The sequence below is a fragment of the Pan troglodytes genome, chromosome 6 (assembly GCF_028858775.2).
Source record: "Pan troglodytes isolate AG18354 chromosome 6, NHGRI_mPanTro3-v2.0_pri, whole genome shotgun sequence".
In the NCBI taxonomy this organism is placed as follows: Eukaryota; Metazoa; Chordata; class Mammalia; order Primates; family Hominidae; genus Pan; species Pan troglodytes.
The window spans coordinates 131,154,895-131,175,441 of NC_072404.2; the positions used below are offsets into that span (position 1 = coordinate 131,154,895).

Here is a 20,547-nt window from a genome sequence, read left to right on the forward strand (position 1 = left end):
GATTACACGCGTGAGCCACTACACCTGGTCTAGGAAAATGCATTTCTAAGATTTCAGTAGAATGTCCCCTTTACCAAGAAAAATGGTAACAATTCTATCATTGCTTCTATAAGAGATTCTCCTAGGTCCTCACTCACTGAACTCTGATATCCACAAACTTCTGCTTCTTGTTCATCAAGTGGCTTCTTTCCACAGCCTGCAAGCAGCATGCTACAACAGAGGCTGTGGGAACACTGGGATGGTAGGAGTATTAGTATGTTTGCTCACTGACGAAACCGTGATTCTTCACATCCTTCCTTTTGTGTAAATTACAGCAATACAAGATAACAGCAATACCTGCTTTTGTTACAGGCAAATCTCTAACCTGCTGTTACCACATTTGGGTCTCTTTTAAACCTTTTCATCATTTAAATTAAAATACAGCAAGGAATTAAAAGGGAAGTTTGCCATTTCTCATTCGATCAGATATCTAAGAACAAAGTGAATTTCTTCAATATTGCGAGGTTCACATGGTGAACACTAAGAGATCTTTTCAGAAAGTGTTGGTTAAGTCCTTTGTCATATTATGAGTACATTTTAAAATAATATAAATGATCTTTAATCATGATTTAACATAATTTTTAATAAATTCAAATGTATATTTGTTCCTCATTGAATTTTAATGTCAGAATTTTGTAAATGAAATCAGTATTTTTCTAATTGGTTCTCTGCTGATTTTTAAAAATCATCAACCCTATGATACATTTTGGGAGTTTAGTGTAGGGAGTACACACACACATTGCATTCTGTCATTTTTTAAGTCCCCTCTAATGAATTCTTAATTACATTATTCAAAAGATCCATTATTCAGCATTCATCTCACTGCTAAATGAAAGTCTTTACCTGACATGTGAATGAAATGAGTCTAAATGCTTTCCATGCCACCTAGGGATTCTGAATAGACTTTTAGCTTAACAGCAGCAATAGGCTTCATTTCTGCTTTAAATTTGTGTGGATTGTTTTTAGAGATAGGTTAGCTATGCAATAGTCTACCAATCTGAGCAGCACTTAAATTCCATTTTGTTCTCAGACTTACCTTTGGCCAGAAAAACTGCAAACAAGGTCAGATGATCGCTGAAGGTAGAAGAAATGCCATACACATACAAGATTTGATAACCTGTAAAAGCTTTCAGATACAAGTGTGCATCACCCACAACACTAACTTCAGATGAGGAGAGCAAACTTCCTAAGAGCTGCTTGTACATTTTCTCATTTCTCATTGTGAAGAAAAAAGTAGAAGTAGCCAGAGAAACTCAGAGACCTTCAACTGGTAATAAGATTTTTTCTTAATCACACTTCCATTGCTTTCAACAGACTAATGCATAATACTGGTAGTAACAAATTGTCTCAGGCTTTATGTGTCTTCTGTAGCCATGCCTAAAAATGAGCCATAGTTACTACACTATTTATCAAGCAGCCCTCATATCTCCGAATGATGCCCCCAGAAGATATCTAACAAGAGCATAAGCTGATATAATAGTAATATATGATAGTCTGTGTTCCAGAACTCTAACTAGTTATACAGAATATAAGCAAAGCTGCTAGAGATATAGATTTAGTGAAAGCAAAGTTCATCTTCTAAATAACATAAAGCAACAAACTCAGAATCTTTGCCCTGCCTTCCCACTAGTTTCAGGAGAGGAAATTATCAAAAGCATCTAACAAAATGGGCTTGCTTTAAATTTTGTTTTTGTTTTGGCTTGGCTTGCTTTGGCTTGGTTTTCTAGAGTGTATGAATCACTAACTTGCTCTGTTAGGCTTGGGGGTGTGTCTATGTGCAACAAGTGACCAAGTGTAGCCCTGTGTCACACATTCAGCTATGCATAGCTAAATGACTAAATTACTTCATGTAATTGCATCTAATGTTAACAAAACCATTGAAGAAACCTTTTGGATCTCCAAGTCCATCTCAAAATATCATTTTTAGAGACAGCATAAGTGTATTACCTTGTTTGGTTCGTGATTCAGTGCTCTTTCTTTACAGGAAGTAGGAAATATCTTTAGGCAAAAAAAAAAATTATATTTCTCTTCCACTGTTGTTTTTATAACTGCCATTGTACCTAAAATTGGAGAAGAAATTTTTCTGCAACTGCTGCACAGAGTGAAGAAAGTAACAGGGAAAAAGCTTACCATAAAATTACTCCAAACACAGTAAGTTTGTTGCATCTTCAGGAGAAAAAATGCATTTTAGTGTTGCCATATTAAGTGAATATCTTGAAAATCAATGATATATACACACATTTTAAGTCAACGCCTTTGGATTTTTAAAGAATACAGAAAAAATGGCAGTCCATAATGCAGTAAAAATAGAGATGTGTCATAGAACTCGAATGTCATTAATTCAGTAGAAGTCATGAATAGGTGGAGATTTACCCTTTTCCCATTTTTGGTAAATTTAAGATTATTACATCAATGGAAGGTCCAATCTTAAAATATATGTCTGATCAGCCAGAGGTGAAGCTTAAGGTGTGGCTTTGGAGTTGCTCTGACTCCCATCCCTGCTGTATTGGAAAGAGGAATGAAAAGATAAAACTTAGAATCAGTTCTATGAGTTGTAGTTCTTTCTAGAAGATAATGCCCACTGTAATATACTTAGGGATTGGTTAATGAAATACATGGCATTTTCTGATAGGAATGCAATACTTCCTAGCTGCAAACAGATAAATAAATAAGCAAATAAATAAATAATAAATAAATCCAATATTTAAAATGCATATGAGATATCAGAGAAAAACTCATGTTAATCCACTCCTGTAATAGGCAATGTATGTGAGTGCAGCTCATGGGGACTTCAGTTTCCTCACTGCAAGGAATGGGGCATCCCCTGCTGAAGATTTCCCCCCTGAACTCTACCCTCAGGGTTCAAAGCCCTCAAAGCTAAAGGCTAACTCCACAAGTATAACAGAAGACTTCTTGGTGTAAGTCAAACTAGAAAATTTGAAAAGTATTCTTTTTTTTTTGGTTGTGTCTCTGCCAGATTTTGGTATCAGGATGATGCTGGCCTCATAGAATGAGTTAGGGAGGAGTCCCTCCCCTTCAATTTTTTTGAATAGTTTCAGTAGGAATGGTACCAGCTCTTCTTTGTACCTCTGGTAGAATTCAGCTGTGAATCTCTCTGGTCCTGAGCTTTTCAAATGAGTCTAATCATAACAAACACATTTACATAAGGATGAAACCAGTGCAAAACTTACCAGAGCATCTGGGTACCCTTGGTTCCTGAGCCAAGGAAATAAAGATCAGCACAAATTCTATTTCTAAGATGGTGCTGCATGTGTTGGAAAAAAGTACTGTGGTAAAAAATATGATTCTATGTTTATCAGAGCCTCCTTCATTTTACAGAAGAAAACAGATCAGTCTTCTCTCCCAGGGAAGGCTTGTCCCCACAGCCTGGCTAGACTGTTTTATGTCTTGCTACCCCTATTCCAACACAGGTGGAAAGTAGACCTTAAAATAAAAGAAGCGGACAAAGAACTTGCTAAGCTTCCACATACAACATATGCACATTTGTAGAAAATAAAAGGTATGTTTAGGGGGAAAACCGGGGCTGTTTAAGTTAAGAGTGCTGAGGGAATGAGTAACCCATTGCTTGATGTCTGGCCTTTAAAAGGCTCTGCACAATTTGTTTTTCATCTGTAGTGCAACAATCCATATTTGTCTCTGATGCTGCCAGGGAAAATATACTAGTGCAGCCTAAGAATATTATTTAAAAGTGAAAGAAACAACCACTATTTAATTATCTTGTTTTTTCTTACAGTTATAAAGGCTGATGTTACTTAAAATCTCAAAAGCTCTTTCCCTGCTTTCCCTCAGAACCATTGTAAACATCAACTATTGTTTACAAGATGTAACCTATTACTTTGAAATATCATTTTATTATTTTTAAATGAGGTAATTTGCAATTCCCTGTACCATCATAGGTGTCTCGTTCTGAGCCTCTTTGAAAAGGAAATTTATAAAATAATAACACAGTGTGTTTTTTGTGTGACAATACAATTTATTTTTAACAAATCGATGCTGCACTTTAACCTTCTGATTGTTTACCTTTTATGTATCTATTAGACACAGAAACTGCATTATAGAGTATTTTAGCTCTCTACTGATAAACAGGAAGAAAGAAATGAAACTCCTTATAAAGGGCATTCATTCAGAAGTATAATTAACATTCTCTTCCCTTGTTAAAAATAATAGCTGTTTTCTGTTTGTTCCTTTTCATTTCAATTAAACTATCCTTAGTGTTTCATATAGAGGAAGGTTTCCTTTTGTTCATTTTTTTTTTCTTTCTGCCACTAGAAAGCAACATTTGAACTTCCTCCTAATCTGGTAGTGTTGGCTATAACATGCTTGGGTACAGCAACTAATATCAAAGCCCACTTTCTATATTTTTGCCAATTATTCTAAATAATATGTTCTTATATTCAGGGCACTTTTAAAAACTATTTCAAATAGGCTAAATACATTAATTAAATGGTTCTCAAGATTGTTTCTCAATCCCATTCCCACCACTCTGTGAAGCTCCAGAGGTCTTTTCAATTCCTTGAAAAGTTCTGCCATTTATTCTGAAATTATGAAATTATAAGACAGAAGTGCGAGTTTCTCACAGTCATTAATGTGTTAAAGGAGATGTACACTAGAGGCGATCCTTAAAGTTTAAACTTAGAATTATTGATAGCTATAAAAGCACTCGCTCAAAACCACCTAACCTTCTTAGCTGGTTAAAAGAGTATAATCCTCTCAGTTATTAGAAGACCTTTGAAGTGAAACACAGAAAACTCAGCCCTTCTGCCTGTTTTTAAAACTCTCCTTGACTATAGACTAAATCACAGGGCAGTGTGGGCTGAGCCCTGTCTGTGCAGTGAGCAGCAGATTACTTTACTTGAACTTTGCTCCAGTCAGGACATTTTAAGGCTTATAAATCTTGAATCCATCTAAGTTCACCTTAAATTAGCCTTGCAAAAACACACTCCAAACTCCAGTTGTCAGCCTGGTGGCTTTTGGCCAGATGCCACTCGGCAGCCAAAACACTGATTAATTGTCATCTTCTCTTTCTCTCTCTTTTTTTTTTTTTTTTTTTGTCTTAGACACAATTTTTAAGGGGGAGAAAAAAGAATATGCAAACAAATTTGATTTGGGTAGCAGCTATAGCTGAATAATGGTATTGTTAGCAGGTACATTTTATATTTAAAATTTATTTGATTAAAATAGAGAGCCAGGCAGCTTAGCTGTGTATATATATTCAATAATGCCATCTACTGCACAAGAAATCTGGAGCTGGGCCAAGAAGCCATGCCAAGATACAACAGATTTTTCAATTTTCCAGCAAATAGAAACAAAATACTGGTTTCAGAAGGTGTACTCAACAAACACTTCCCAATGTGTTTCTGATTTGTGGTCAGAATGTTTTTACTGCTGGTGCCCTGCACTTTTGAGACATTTATTTCCTAAAAGAAAGATTCCTTTCTATAAACCTCAACTGTCTGTTTTTCAAAGCAATTTAAAATCAAACACACAAATAAAATTCTTAACATATGGAAACCTTCATATAAGGCCTTACGTATTCAGAGTTAAAATTGTTTTATAAACTGTAATGCTTTGCAGATGAAAATACAGAAAGGATGACTGTTTTTAGCACTAATGCTTTTTGACAGCGTTAAACCTTGTTTTAGTAATTGACATCAAAATGTTTGGTGGTTTTAAATGGACTATTAATAAAAATGGCATGTTTTAAGTTTTTTAGAAATTGTGCTTAATACTGTGAAGTGGGATAAAATTGCAAATGTAATACAGTGTTTTTATTATTAAAAAAATCTTTATAACAAAACAATCCTGATTCTTCTCCCATGTCTCCAGAGAAACTTCTGAAGCTCAAAGCGAGAAAACTTTTCCTCCTTATCCATCCTCAGATTCTCTACTGAAATTGACCTTCCACAGGTCCCAGTTTGGAAAAAGACAAAACAAAACAAAACAAAATTGAAAAAAAAAAAACTAGCATCTTTTGCCGTGAGTCCCTAGGTGGCTGCTAAATTCAACTGGATCCCATGGCACCATGAAAATGTACTCAAACATCTCTATTATGAACCTGGAAAAATAAACAATATTAGAAGACGTGAATTTTTGTGCCACCTCTGTCATAAATCATGTTGTACCCAGCAAACCACCTAAAACTTTTCTGATATGCAAAAGGGAAATAATAATATTTACTCTGCCAATATGGAAAGACTATTGGGATGAGATTATGAAACACTCTTGTGAAAATCTTGGTAATGAAGGCAAAATTATTTAATTTAATTTAAGGCAGCAAGCATCTACCAAGCACCTATCAGCTCTCATCTACAATGCATGGAAGAGACGAAATGGATATGAACGTGATGAATCTTACCCTTGTGGAAATTTTGAAGAATGAATTGAATGAAAGTAGAATATAGTCTGAAGTTCAATCTAGAGATTCATTTGGTTCATAGGGAAAAAACAATGAGAAAAGAAATGAAGGAAGAAAATGGCACTGTGTGTTTCTGGAACTTGAAATGATGCAGCATTGCAGTTTGAAGATAGATTGGTAGGCAGAAGCAAATATGACTGAGTTTATGGTACATAAAGAAACATTGTAAAAGATTGTCATTCATTTATTCATTCAACAAATATTTATTGAGTGCCTGTCATGACCCTGGACTATACTAGTTGGTCAATAAACAAAGGTGAAATAAAAATATCTACTCCTCTACCTCCTTGTATTCATATCTAGGGTTGGAGACCTTGGATCTGATTAAATAGGAAATTCGAAAGATGTAGTTCAGGCCAGATGTGGTGACTCATGCCTGTAATCCCAGAACTTTGGGAGGTCAAGGCAGGAGGATTGCTTGAGCCCAGGAGATTGAAACTACCCTGGGCAACATAACGAGACCCTACCTCTAATTTAAAAAAAAAAAAAAAAAAAGTAGTTCACATTTCCTAGAGACTACTCTGATTTCAATGTGGGCCGTGGACTCCAGGGATGAGAAATGGAGATTGATTTAGTACACAGGCCTTTCTTTCTCCCGCCTCTGGGTTCCTCTGTGCCCACTTTCTACTTCGTTGCTAAGCTTTTTATTATGTTGATAAAATCAATGGGAGTGATAAAACTGCCAAACTGAATAGCACAAGGATAAAGAAGAGGATTTACTTTAGAAATGGACAGAACTATTAGGTATTTCTACAAAAGGCAGAGGGGAAGGCAGAAGAGTTAAGAACCACCGCCTTATGGGTTTTGTTTGTTTGTTTGTTTTAGAAAGAGTCTCGCTCTGTCGCCAGGCTGGAGTGCAGTGGCGCCATCTCAGCTCACTGCAACCTCCGCCTCCCAGGTTCAAGTGATTCCCCTGCCTCAGCCTCCCAAGTAGCTGGGACTACAGGCACATACCACCATGCCCAGCAAGTTTTTTGTATTTTAGTAGAGACGGGGTTTCACCATGTTAGCCAGGCTAGTCTCGATCTCCTGACCTCGTGATCCACCTGCCTCAGCCTCCCAAAGTGCTGGGATTACAGGCGTAAGCCACTGCGCCCGGCCCAGCTTATGTTTTTAGAAGTGTTTTAGGTTAGAGATTGAGATGTTAGAAGGAAGAAATTTTGAGATGAGTAGCTGCTGTCCATATAAAGGATACTGAGAATGGCAGATATGAAAAAGAAATATTTAAATGGTATAAAGAAATGCAAACATAGACCTTGATTATTCTTCAAATTTTATTAGAAAAACAAAGGAACATGGTGGAGACAATGCTGAGACTGGAATTCTGATTTGGGAAGGAATGTAGACCTCAGAAACTGATGTTTCAGGCTGAGACCCAGACATTTGTGTTTGCTAACATGAAAAGAAGTATAAAAAAATTTCTTAGGAATTTATATCAGTCAACAAATACTGAGGAATTTTAAAGTACAGAGATCTCATTCTCAAGGAGACTACATTTTAACAGGGCTGGTATTTGTAACAATGTAACATGTTTTAAAAATTAAGATTAAATATAGTAGCTCAACTAGTCTTTTCCCAATGTATATATATTTCAAAACATATTGCGCATGATAAATATATATTTTTATTTGTCAATTAAAAATTAAAAAATATAAAACAATCTAATTGACAAAAAATTTATATATTTATAGTATACGTTGTAATGTTTCAATATATGTATACATTGTTACATGGCTAAATCAAGCTAATAAGCATATCCATTGCCTCACATACTTATTTTTTTGGTGAGAACATTTAAGATCCACTCTCTTAGCAATTTTCAAGTATACAATACATTATTATTAATATTAACTATAGCTACCATACTGTGTAATATATCTCCTGAACTTCTTCACCTAAGTAAAACTTCAAACCCTTTGACCAACATCTTCTCATCAGCCCTCCCTCACCCTGGTCTGTGGCAACCACCATTCGACTCCCTGCTTCTAAGAGTTCAACTTTTTAAGATTCCACATATAAATGAGGTCATGCAGTATGTATCTTTCTGTGCCCAGCTTATTTCACTTAGTGTAATATCCTCCAGTTTCATCCATGTTGTTGCAAATGAGGATTCCCTTCATTTTTAAGCTGAATAGTATTCCATTTTGTATATATGTCACATTTTCTTTATCCATTCATCCACTGAGAGACTCTTAGGTTGACTCCATATCTTGGCTACTGTAAATAATGCTGCAATGAATGAAGGAGTGTAGATTATCTCTTAAACATAATGATTTCTTTTTTATTATAATTTTTATTTTAGGTTCAGGGGGTACATGTGCAGGTTTGTTATATAAGTAAACTCGTATCATAGGTGTTTGGTGTATAGATTATTTCATTGCCCCGGTAATAAACATAATACTCAATAGGCATTTTTTTCTGATTCTCTCCCTCCACCCATCTTCCACCCTCAAGCGGACCTTGATGTCTGTTGTTCCACTCTTTGTGCCCATGTGTTCTCATTGTTTAGCTATCACTTATAAGTAAGAACATGCAGTATGTGTTTTTTTTTGTTGTTCTTGTATTCGTTTGCTAAAGCAATGGCCTCCAGCTCCATCCATGTTGCTGCAAAGGACATGATCTCTTTTTATTTTGATGGCTTTGTAGTATCCCATGATGTATATGTGCCACATTTTCTTTATTTAGTTTATTGTTGATGGGCATTTAGATTGATTCTATTTCTTTTCTTTTCTTCTTCTTTGTTTTTTTTTTTTTTTTTTGAGACGGAGTCTTGCTCTATCGCCCAGGCTGGAGTGCGGTGGCAATTTCGACTCACTGCAAGCTCCGCCTCCCAGGTTCACGCCATTCTCCTACCTCGATTCTATTTCTTTACCATTGTGAATAGTGCCACAATAAATATATATTAGTAGCATAACATATGTCTTTATGGTACAGCATGCTGATTTCATTTCCTTCGTATGTATAACCAGAAATGGGATTGTTAAAGTGGCAGTTCTACTTTTAATTTTTTTGAGGAAATTCTATAATATTTTCCATAATAGATGTGCTAATTTACATTCCCACTAACCATACACAACAGTTCGCTTTTCTTCACATCCTCGCCAACATTTGGTATCTTTTGTCTTTTTAATAATAGCCATTCTAACAGCTATGAAGTGATATCTCTTGCTGCTATGTAAGTAAGTCATGGTGCAGGGAGGAGGGTATTGTAAAGACCAAGCAACCAGTTGGGAGGACAATGGTGCAGTCCAATCTACTGGTGGCTTGGGAAGATGTGTGTGTTTGAATGGAAAGAGGGTGGGTATACGGTAGGAAGTCCAGAGTTTTGTGTTAGTCATGATAAATTGATCATGACCTGTTAGATATCAATATAAGAAGAACAAAATGTCTACTTAGGAAAGATCTGGGTGAGAGGTGTAAATTTGAACTTCATCAGAACAAAGATATTATTTGAAGCCAAGACTGTAGAAAGAGGAAGGAAAAGGTGAAGAACAGAGACCTGAAAAATTCTGACATTGAAAAGTCTGGTACAGAAGGGAAAACAAGGAAAAGAAATTGAGGAAAAGTCACCTTGAGTAGAAGATGGATTAAGAATAAAGGAGTAGTCAAATAGTTTATATACTGGTGAAAGGTCATAAAAATAAAAGCCGAAAATTGTTATTGGCTTGTCAAGATGAAGACAATTGATGACTTTGACAAAATTCACTTAGTACTGTCATGGGGATGACTGAACTGAAGATGGAAGGAGTTGAAGTAGCAACAGTGCAAATAGACTCTCTGCCAGCCACTCTATCAATTAAAGGGATTTTACTCCATTCAAAGGGATATTCTTCCACTCATACATGTCCTGCATGCCATTTCCTCTCCCTTTCTCTTGGAATTTGCCTCTACGATATTTCTCTCTCAGCCCTGAAACATTAATTTCTCATTCATGCAATGAAACCTTCCTAATTAAGCCAGTATAATATGGCTTAATTTTCACTTATCTTAAAAATATTTCCCTTAATCGTACTTTTTCATTCCAATGACTGCCCTAGTTTTCTACTTTTTTTCTGTCCAAATTACAGGGTGAAAATCGGGTTTTAATCCACATCAAATTTATCAAGAAATTAGACTTACCCTTAGAAAGAGGGCAGAAACATGACCCCCTGGTGGATTTTGTGCCTACCATGGGTCAGGTAGGCTGAAGAACAACTGGAATAGATTAATTGCCAGCATAAACACAGGATCAGGAATTCACAGGGATCACCATTCCAGGATTAGAGAAGAATCCGTTTGCCTCATGATTGGAACATGCTGCTGAAATTCTACAGAAGTGGCAGGCATCAGAGGCAGAGAAATGTTGAGTATTGAAGTCAGAATCCAAAGACCCAGTACTAGAGAAAATTCGTGGACTCAAGACCACCAGGATCTCCATCATGGTGACTGGCTGTTTTGTAGTGGTTAAAAAGCAGAGCAGAGAATGTCTGAAACTCATGTGTTAAATGCCTCATTGTGCACCAATGAACAAAGAATACTCCCTCACATTTAAAAAAAAAAAAATCAGATTTGAGAGACAGCCATTACAGTCCACACAACAGAAATTCAGAATAATTTGGAGTTGGCTCTTTTGTGAGGATTTGCAGTAAAAAATTGGACAGTCTTATCTGTCATCTTAAAACTGAAGGACCCTTAGTTTTCTCACTATTGGTAAAGTTAGCTAATAGACCTAAGAAGGAAGAAAGACAACCATGGATGCCCTCAAGAACGGAAATTGAGTTCATGAAGCACTGCAGGCAGAGATGAACCTCCTGAAATAAGCCCTTCAGCAGGAGAGCTCCTAGTGTGTCTGGAATTCGTGGGTTCTTGGTCTCGCTGACTTCAAGAATGAAGCCGTGGACCCTGGCAGTGAGTGTTACAGTTCTTAAAGATGATGTGTCCGGAGTTTGTTCCTTCAGATGTTCAGATGTGTCCAGAGTTTCTTCTTCTGGTGGGTTCATGGTCTCACTGACTTCAGAGTGAAGCTGCAGACCTTCACGGTGAGTGTTACAACTCATAAAGGCGGCACAGACCCAAAGAGCGAGCAGCAACAAGATTTATTGTGAAGAGAAAGAACAAACTTCCCACAGAGGAAGGGAACCCCAGCTGGTTGCCAGGGCTCCGTCGGGTAGCCTGCTTTTATTTCCTTATCCGACCCCACCCACATCCTGCTGATTGGCCCATTTTACAGAGAGCTGATTGGTCCGTTTTGACAGGGTGCTGATTGGTGCATTTAGAAATCTCGAGCTAGACACAGAAGGCTGATTGGTGCATTTACAATCCTTCAGCTAGACACAAAAGTTCTGCAAGTCCCCACTAGATTAGCTAGACACAGAGCACTGATTGGTGTGTTTACAAACCTCTAGCTAGACACAGAGTGCTGATTGGTGGATTCACAAACCTTTAGCTAGACACAGAGTGCTGATTGGGGCATTCACAATCCTCCAGGTAGACAGAAAAGTTCTCCAAGTCCCTACCCGTCCCAGAAGCCCAGCCGGCTTCACCTCTCACTGGCACTCACCTGTGGCGCCTAGCCCAGGCACTCCAGCAGCCCAGTGGGAGCTCTTCCCCCAATCAAGCCCAGCAGCTGCTGGCCAGCCACGCCCAGTGTGGGGACGCCAAGCCCCCGCCCACCCGGAACTCTTGACGGCCTGCGAGCGCCACCAGAAGCCCCGGCTCCCGCAGGCGCCTCTCGCTCCACACCTCCATGCAAGCAGAGGGAGCCGGCTCCAGCCTCGGCCAGCCCCAGAGAGGGGCCCCCACAGTGCAGTGGTGGCCAGAGCGGATGCCGAGGCCCAGGAGAGGCCGAGAGTGAGCCAGGGCTGCTAGCACGTTGTCACCTCTCACTAGTAAGTACCGATAATCAGGTTTCCCACTCTCCGCCAGGAAATCTCCTAAAATCAACTTAGATCAAGTTTGGAGAATGAGCCTACCAATTTTTTTCCAGTGTAGCAAGAAAGATCACAAACAGAATAGCAATGACTACTAATGCTGTCTCTGGCCCTTTGCAGACACCAGAAGAGGTGGAGATGGTCCATATTTACAACATTTGTTGCAGACAATGAGACAAATGTAGTCCATACTCCACAAATTGCCAGAAGTAATGTTATTTGACCCAACAGGAGGGAGAAAGCGGAATTTGTGTGGAGAGTAAGATGCTGATGTTTGGATGTGCAGAGAAGAGTTTCCATATAGCAGGAAAAGGTATCATTAATTCTCCTTTGTTGTTGTTGTTGTTTTTGAGACGGAGTCTCACTCTTGTCACCCAGGCTGGAGTGCAAATGGCGAGATCTCGGCTCACTGCAACCTCCACCTCCTGGGTTCAAGTGATTCTCCTACCTCAACCTCCCATATAGCTGGGATTATAGGTGCCTGCAACCAGGCCCGGCTAACTTTTTTTGTATTTTTAGTAGAGGCGGGGTTTCACCATGTTGGCCAGGCTGGTCTCGAACTCCTAACCTCAGGTGATCCACCAGCCTCGGCCTCCCAAAGTTCTGGGATTACAGGCGTAAGCCACCACGCCTGGCCAGGTATCATTAGTTCTCTAGGGGAAAACATAGGCGTCTAATACACTGACCCCTTCTTTGCTTTACCCCACAGCCCTTTTTCCTTTCTCTCCAGCTTGTAAGGAAGAGTCTAGATATTCCCACATAGCACTAAGTTCTTCTAAGGGACAATACTGGAAAAAGAAGAAATCACAAGCTGGGGAAAAAGGTATACCAGAGTTTAGTTTTGAGAAGGGATGCAGTGCTTGAGAGAAGAAGCTATCATCCACATGAACCATGAGGTAAAGAGACAGAGTTTGGATGGAGGAATTTAAAATATAATTCCTTTTTATTAGTAATATTCTTTCTGTCCTTTGGTATTTATTAAAATATTGAGTAGATTATAACTGATTAGATGAGATTAAAGGTTCTGGGTTTTGTTTTGCTTTTTGTTTCTTGATTGCTGTTTCTTTGAATGTAATTCCATATGGTAACTAAGGTCCCATTTTTATTTTGATTATATTCTTGATAATCCAAACAAGATAAAATAAGGAACTAACCTAGGCTGTCGCTGTAATAATTTTGAGAATGGGATACAATGAATATTTACATATTTCATTAGACAGAATAAGATAATTGCCTTGGACATAAGGAAAGAAGACAAAGAAATAATCTAAGATGATTACCTAGGTTAGTCGATTGGCTCAGTGAGAATAGCAACAACTACGGGGTTTGAGGAAGAAAACTAATAACCTAAGTTGAAGACAACCGGTAGGCAATGGGATATCAATGTTTGCAGCTTATGGCAGAGTCAGAGCCAGAACTTCCCCTGCATGCTGGTGAAAAATAAACCCATGGGAAGAGATGAGATTCCCTAAGGCAGACGAATCAGTTAGGATCTCTAGAGGAATCCAAGGGCACCCTGAGATAGTTAATTGGACAATAGTTAATTAAAATTCTAAAATGTTAGCCACAATTAATATTCTTCAGATAATGTAGCAGTGCAAAATAAAGAAAATAGCTATCAACTATTAGTAATAACATAAGTTATGTTATCATTAGCATAGCAACTATGCTATGATTCTTTGCTTTCCTTATCCTGTGCCAGCCCTTTTACCTATGCAGAGTTTTGGATCTGATGGAGTGACTCATACGTTTATTCTCATAGATTCTAAGCAATTGGTGGTCATGTCTTAGCACATGGATTAGCACTGTTTTCTAAGGATAATTAGGCAAGGGAGTTTCAAGTGATACCCCAGTGATGCCTCTAAGTTCCAAACACAGTCTTTTTTATTCTACTAAGTAACAGTAACCCAATTTGTTTCTAGTTATTGTGACAAATCACCCAGGAGAGTGTAGTGATCTCCACCTTCTCTGCCTGATGGTTCAGCAGCATGAGACGCCCAAAATGTCCTGGGAATTGTTTTGGCTTCCAGTTCATTGGGAAGATGTTGATATTGACTCATGGAAGCATTTGGGCATTATGACCTTCAAATTATTGAACCACATTATTTGGGACAGGACGCAAAATTTCTTCTACTGTGTGAATAATTGGGGCGGGGGGTGGGGGCGCTAACCATTTTGATTCCTGCTTTCAATACCAGAACTTTGGGAGGTCAAGGTGGCAGGATTGCTTGAGCCCAGGATTTCATGATTGGTCTTGGAAACATAGTGAGATCCCATCTGTACAAAAAAAAAAAAAAAAAAGAAAGAAAAATTAGCCAGGCATAGTGGTGCATACCTGTAGTCCCAGCCACTTGAGAGGCTGAGGCCAGAAGGCAGGAGAATCGCTTGAGCCTGAGAGGTCAAGGCTGCAGTCAGCTGTGATCGTGCCACTGCACTCCAGCCTGGGTGAGAGAGTGAGGCCGTGTCTCAAAAAAAAAAAAGAAAAAGAAAAAAGAAAAGGAAAAGAGTAATTGGTGAGAAGAGCCACTTCCACCTCTTCGCTTTAACTCACAGACTTACACATCCTATTAATGAAGCCTAAATTGGTTGCTGGATTAAAACATATACCTCACTATGTAGGAATACAATCCTCACCTCACAAGGTGTTGTCTCCTTGTTTGAACTGTAACTGAGCCTTTAGTGGGCCATTCCACTGTTCTTTCAAACTGGCTACCATTGCTATAAAATGCGGTCCTAGTCAGAGAAGACATATAGGGGAAAATGGCAGTTGATCAAGTCATTCTACGAGTTCATGAATAGTGCTGCTTGCAGGAGCATTGCAGGCAGGGAAGGTAAATCTTTATGTAGAATATGTAGTTGTACCCATGAGAGCTGGCTTCTCTGATGGGAGGGGTCAACTTTTTTTTAGGGCCACCCTTGAGTGGGACTGGAGTACAATATACATTCATTACCTTCCATCTTTTCTGCCAGCAGAGCTCTGATTTTCTTCTGAGAAGTTGTATCCATGTGCCAGAAAACAAGTAGGGTTACTATTACCCAGTCACAAGAGATGAGTATTACAAATAAAATACTACAAAAAAAATAGAACACTAGACTATTCTAAGCCAGTCATGATTGTGTTTTTCCTTGCTAGGATAAGTAATAAAAATTTAACTGAGATTTAATAGAATATGCTGAGGGACTTCTTGGAAATGAGTCCTCCTCCTAAAAGTTATATATAAAAGGAACAGACCCTTTCTGGCCTCTGCATGTTGTTACGTGCATTTGACACCTGGATCTAAAGCAAACATCTTGAGAAAATGAAGGACACTAGCTTAAGTGCATAAGCTAACAAAGTGAGGATGGCATACTGGAAAGATGAAAACAACCTAGATCCTTGATAATGTTGTTAAGCCACTGAATTAGTCACTCATGGAATTGCTTTGCCTGTAAACTTATTGTGTGCAAAACAAGAAACAAAACTCCCAAATGTGGAAATGACTGAATGAAGCAGGTAGGGCAAAGGGCAAAGGTAAGGATCTTACCCTTCCATTCTAGAAATCTAGAAGTTTGGCAACCTTGCAGAGGTAGGGAAGAAAAAGATAACTAGGACATAGGACTAATAAAATCAGTCTCTCATTGAATGATCTATAAAAGATAAAGGAGTCAAACTGGAACAAATATAGGATTATGGGTGGCTTCTTTCACTCAAGTCTATTTTTTTAACCCAAATCTACTTTTTAAAGCCTTCATGTAGAGACCATTAAAACTGAGAATGAAGGGGTTGATCAGTACACCAAATCTAAGTGCTGATAATTCTTTCTTTCTTCCTTTCTTTCTTTCCTCTTTCTTTCGTTCTTTCTTTTCTTTCTTCCTTCCTTTCTTTCTTTCTTTCTTTCCTTCCTTCCTTCCTTCTTTCCTTCTCTCTCTTTCTTTGCTTTCTTTCTTTCTTTCGAGACAGGGTCTCACTCTGTCACCCAGGCTGAAGTACAGTGGCGTGATTTTGGCTCACTGCAACCTCTGCCTTCCAGGCTCTAGCAATCCTCCTACCTCAGCCTCCCAGGTATCTGGGACTACAGGCATGTGCCACTATGCCCAGCTAACTTTTGTATTTTTGGTAGAGATGAGGTTTCGCCATGTTGCCCAGGCTGGTCTCGAACTCCTGACCTCAGTTGATCCACCTGCCTCAGCCTCCCAAAGTGTGGGATTACAGGCGTGAGCCACTGGGCCTGGCCGATAATTCTGTAAATGTAAGAGTAACTGTAGACTCCTCACTGTCATTACAACATTGGCATCATGTGAGAGTTTATTAGAATCTCAAGTTCTGTCTAGATTTACATAATCAGAACCTGCATTTTAACAAGATTCCCAAGTGATTGATAAGAACATTAAAATTTGAGAAGCATTTTTAAGGCAAAACTTTTGTATGGTAGTTATTAGCACATGGAATTGACCAGAAAAAAATAGATGAAAAGCTTATTAGGTTCGTAAGGGAAATGTATTCCCACTGAGTTTTCTATTGCTTGCTGCTTAATGCAAACTCATTTGTACAGAAGGAATAGTTTTTGAATGGAAATGGCTTAAACATACTTATAGCCTCTTTTTTGTTTAGTGTAGTAAATATTTTCAGATTTTTGAAAACTATAAAGAGCATTAGCATTAGGATTCTGAGATCAGTAATTCTGTAAGATGCAGAAATAAGTATAAGTGAGGCTTTGGAACATGAAATGTTTAAATAACTGTTTAAGAAGACAGTAAAGTCAATATCACATGAAAGGAACATGATTAGCTTACAAATGCAAACAACTCAATGTCATTGTTAGGCACTATCTAGGTACTGGGAGTAAAAAATATGAATGGCATAATCCTTGCCTGAATGAAACACACAATCTAAATAAACTGTAAACCAATTGTCAGATTAAAATGAGCAGGCAAAAATAAGGGGTATGTTTTGGTAGTCTTTGGCATATACATCCCCAAACAACAGGCAGAAGCTTCATAGTAAGCTTTACATTTTTTCTTAAGTTAAAAAATAAAAACTTTCCAGCATACATTATTCTTCTCCTGCAAGCAGTACCACAATATTTTTTAAGGTGCCAACTCTCCCCTATTTTTGATGTATGTGGTTCAAGTTAAGCTACACCATTGCTCCAGGGTAGAGGCATGCGATACAGGTCTGGCCAATCAGAAACGAGTATAGTATTGTTTCCAGCTATCATTCTTCCCTCCAACATCTCCCCAACTCAAGAGGAAGAAATCATTCACTAGAGTAGGAGGTCTGGACAACCAGAAAAATGATTCCATTTGTAGTGATAGAAATGTCACTACATTCTATTCAAATGAAGAGCATTTGGGAAGGAAGATGAAGAATTCCACTTTAGATAATGAGATTTAATTTAAAATGTTATTATTTCTTTTTGATTGTGAAAGTAATGCCTGGTTTTGCAGATAATTTTGAATATAGGCAAAAGTGGAAGAAAAACATTGAAAATACTTTCTCAAACACCTATTCTGTATCCTTGCAGTTAACCTATGATTTTACTCCTTTTAGCTTCTAATATAATAAATTACAAAAACTGATTATTTTTAACATTTAAGCAAACTTGCATTGCCTTGCATGAACAAACTCAGCTTGTTTTCCCTCTTTCTCTCTCCGCCCCACCCCCCCTTCCTCTTCTCCTTCACTCCCTCTGTTTGGTTACACAGTTAAACTGTTGAATTTAATTACTAATATTTTGTTTTGCATCTACGTTTATGTATGAAGTTGGCATAAGATTTTCTTTCTCATCTTTGTCAGGCTTTGCTACCAAGGTTAAATTGTTCTCATAAAATGAATTAGGAAATATCTTCATATACTCTGAAAGACTTTGTTTAAAATTATTTTATCAAAAAAATTAAATAAATAAAATTATCCCATTAATTCATTGAATGTTTGGAATAACTTATTAGTAAAATTGCTTAGGCCTGAAGTTTTCTTTGTGGAACAATTTTAAGCTACCAATTTAATCCTGTTAAAAGTGCTGAACGTCTCCACATATCCATTTCTATGTATTCTCATACACATTCTCATCATTTACTTTGTAGAATTATGTTGGTGTAAAAATTTAGTTTCCAAATTTCTTACCACAAAGATGTTCCTACTCTCTTCTTGTATTTTTACCACCGTATTTTCTATATTTACGTCCCTTTTCACATTACTAGTGTTGTTTTAGCTTTTCTGGATTTATCATGAGATTTTCCATAGGTTTGGAAATTTTATCAGTTTTTTGGGGGGGCGGGTAGGAGGTCGGTTGAAGGGCAAAATATATCTTATTTGATCCTTTATATATTTTGTTTTGTTTCATCAATTTTTTCTCCCATTTTATATTTTCCTTCCTTCAAGTTACTTCAGATGTATACTGGTCTTGCTTCCCTGACTTGACCATGTGTTCATTAATTGTCAGCCTTTCTTCTTTTCTAACTTGGGCATTTTAAGTTTATGAATGTCTCTCTAGATACTGCCTACCTGCATTCCATAAGTTTTCATACATAATATTTTCATTATTATTCTTGTTCTTAAACATTTTCTAGTCATCACCATTATATTGTCTTTTATCTATGATTTATTTAGATTTGCATTTAAAAAGTTCACAACATGTTGTAGCTATTGTCTTTCAGTACACACAAAAGCAATTTTCCATGTCCTTCTGCTGAACTGTCTGACTTTCTGCCTTTCCTTAATATTTGGCCTTATTATTATTATTATGGTTTTTTTTTTTAGACAGTTTCTCTCTGTTGCCCAGGCTGAAGTGCAGTGGCACAATCTTGGCTCACTGCAACTTCTGCCTCCCAGGTTCAAGCAATTCTCCTGCCTTAGCCTCCCTAGTAGCCGAGATTACAGTCACCCACCACCACACCCGGCTAATTTTTGTATTTTTAGTAGAAATGGAGTTTCACCATGTTGGCCAGGGTGGATGCAAACTCCTGGACCTCCAGTGATCCAACTGCCTCAGCCTTCCAAAGTGCTGGTATTACAGGCCTGAGCCACTGCACCCAGCCTCAAGGTAACTCTCTAAAAATATTTTTTATTCAGTTTTTCAGGCTTTCTTAAGAGGAACAATCAGATTGTATATTCTTTATTTTGCGGTTGTGACACTTCAAATTTTTTAAATTATTTTTTGTGTAAGATGTGTATTTTGTGATAAAATCCTGAAATAGTATCTTAGCACTAGTGCTTTATTTTATAACATTTCCATGAAAACAAGATATTAGTTCAAAAACAATTAAAATTTAGAAAATTCTCGTTGTCTGCTTAATTGCAGATATTTCAAAAATCATTGAGTTTGATTAGTAATTCTCATGATTTGTTAGTTTTAAACAAAAAGTTGTTCATTGTGGTAGAAAAATAAACATCAACAAAAATAAATCTATTTAAATATAACATCTTTATAAGAAATGTAAACTTTATGACTTCAGAAAATATTCTTTGAAAAATTGTGTGTATTGTTTTTTAGATTAATGATGTGCTTAAATTTAAAATAAATCTCTTTTAAATGGTCCAAAAATACAAATGCAGCAAGCAAAATAAAGATGTTGAAATATTTTATTTAATTTAAATTTAACATCCAGAAAAATAACAAAATACTTATATAAATTATACTCATGAGAGAAAAATATATTCAAAAATGGGTATTCTGAAACTTTAAAAACCTATTTTATGGTTTAATAAATTTGAACCTTAGCAGACAGAGCATACCAAAGAATTACAATCGAATAGAATGCCTAATTTGCACTGATATTTGTGTTTTCTCATACTTCCACGTTGTTAGTATCAGATTTTTTAAGATCTTACATGACCAAGATGAATTAAGATTACAAACAGAATTAAGGTTGTTAATCAGTTGACCTTGAAATAGGGAGATTATCCTGGATTATCTAGGTGGATCCAGTGTAATTACTGAGATCCTGAAAAGATGGAAGAGGAAGGCAAAAGAGGGGTCAGTGTGAGAGAAAGGCTTGAAGATACTATGTTTTAAAGATGGAGGAAGGGGCCTGGAGACAAGCTGGAATCTGGAAAAGACAAAAAATAGATCTCCCGTAGACCCTTCAGAAAGAATGCGGCCCTTCAGACGCCATGGTTTTAGTCCAGTGATACCTATGTCAGACTTCTGATCTCTATGACTACACAGTGATAAAGTTGTGTTG

General features: G+C 37.4%; 1 long non-coding RNA gene across 1 annotated transcript; it reads left to right on the forward strand.

The window, feature by feature from the left end:
- The first annotated feature begins 11,986 nt into the window (after positions 1-11,986).
- LOC129135587 (uncharacterized) lies at positions 11,987-14,665 on the forward strand. Its single transcript, XR_008536557.2, has 3 exons — positions 11,987-12,342; positions 12,505-12,697; positions 13,094-14,665. It is a non-coding gene; the product is annotated as an uncharacterized LOC129135587 (long non-coding RNA).
- The last annotated feature ends 5,882 nt before the right edge of the window (positions 14,666-20,547 follow it).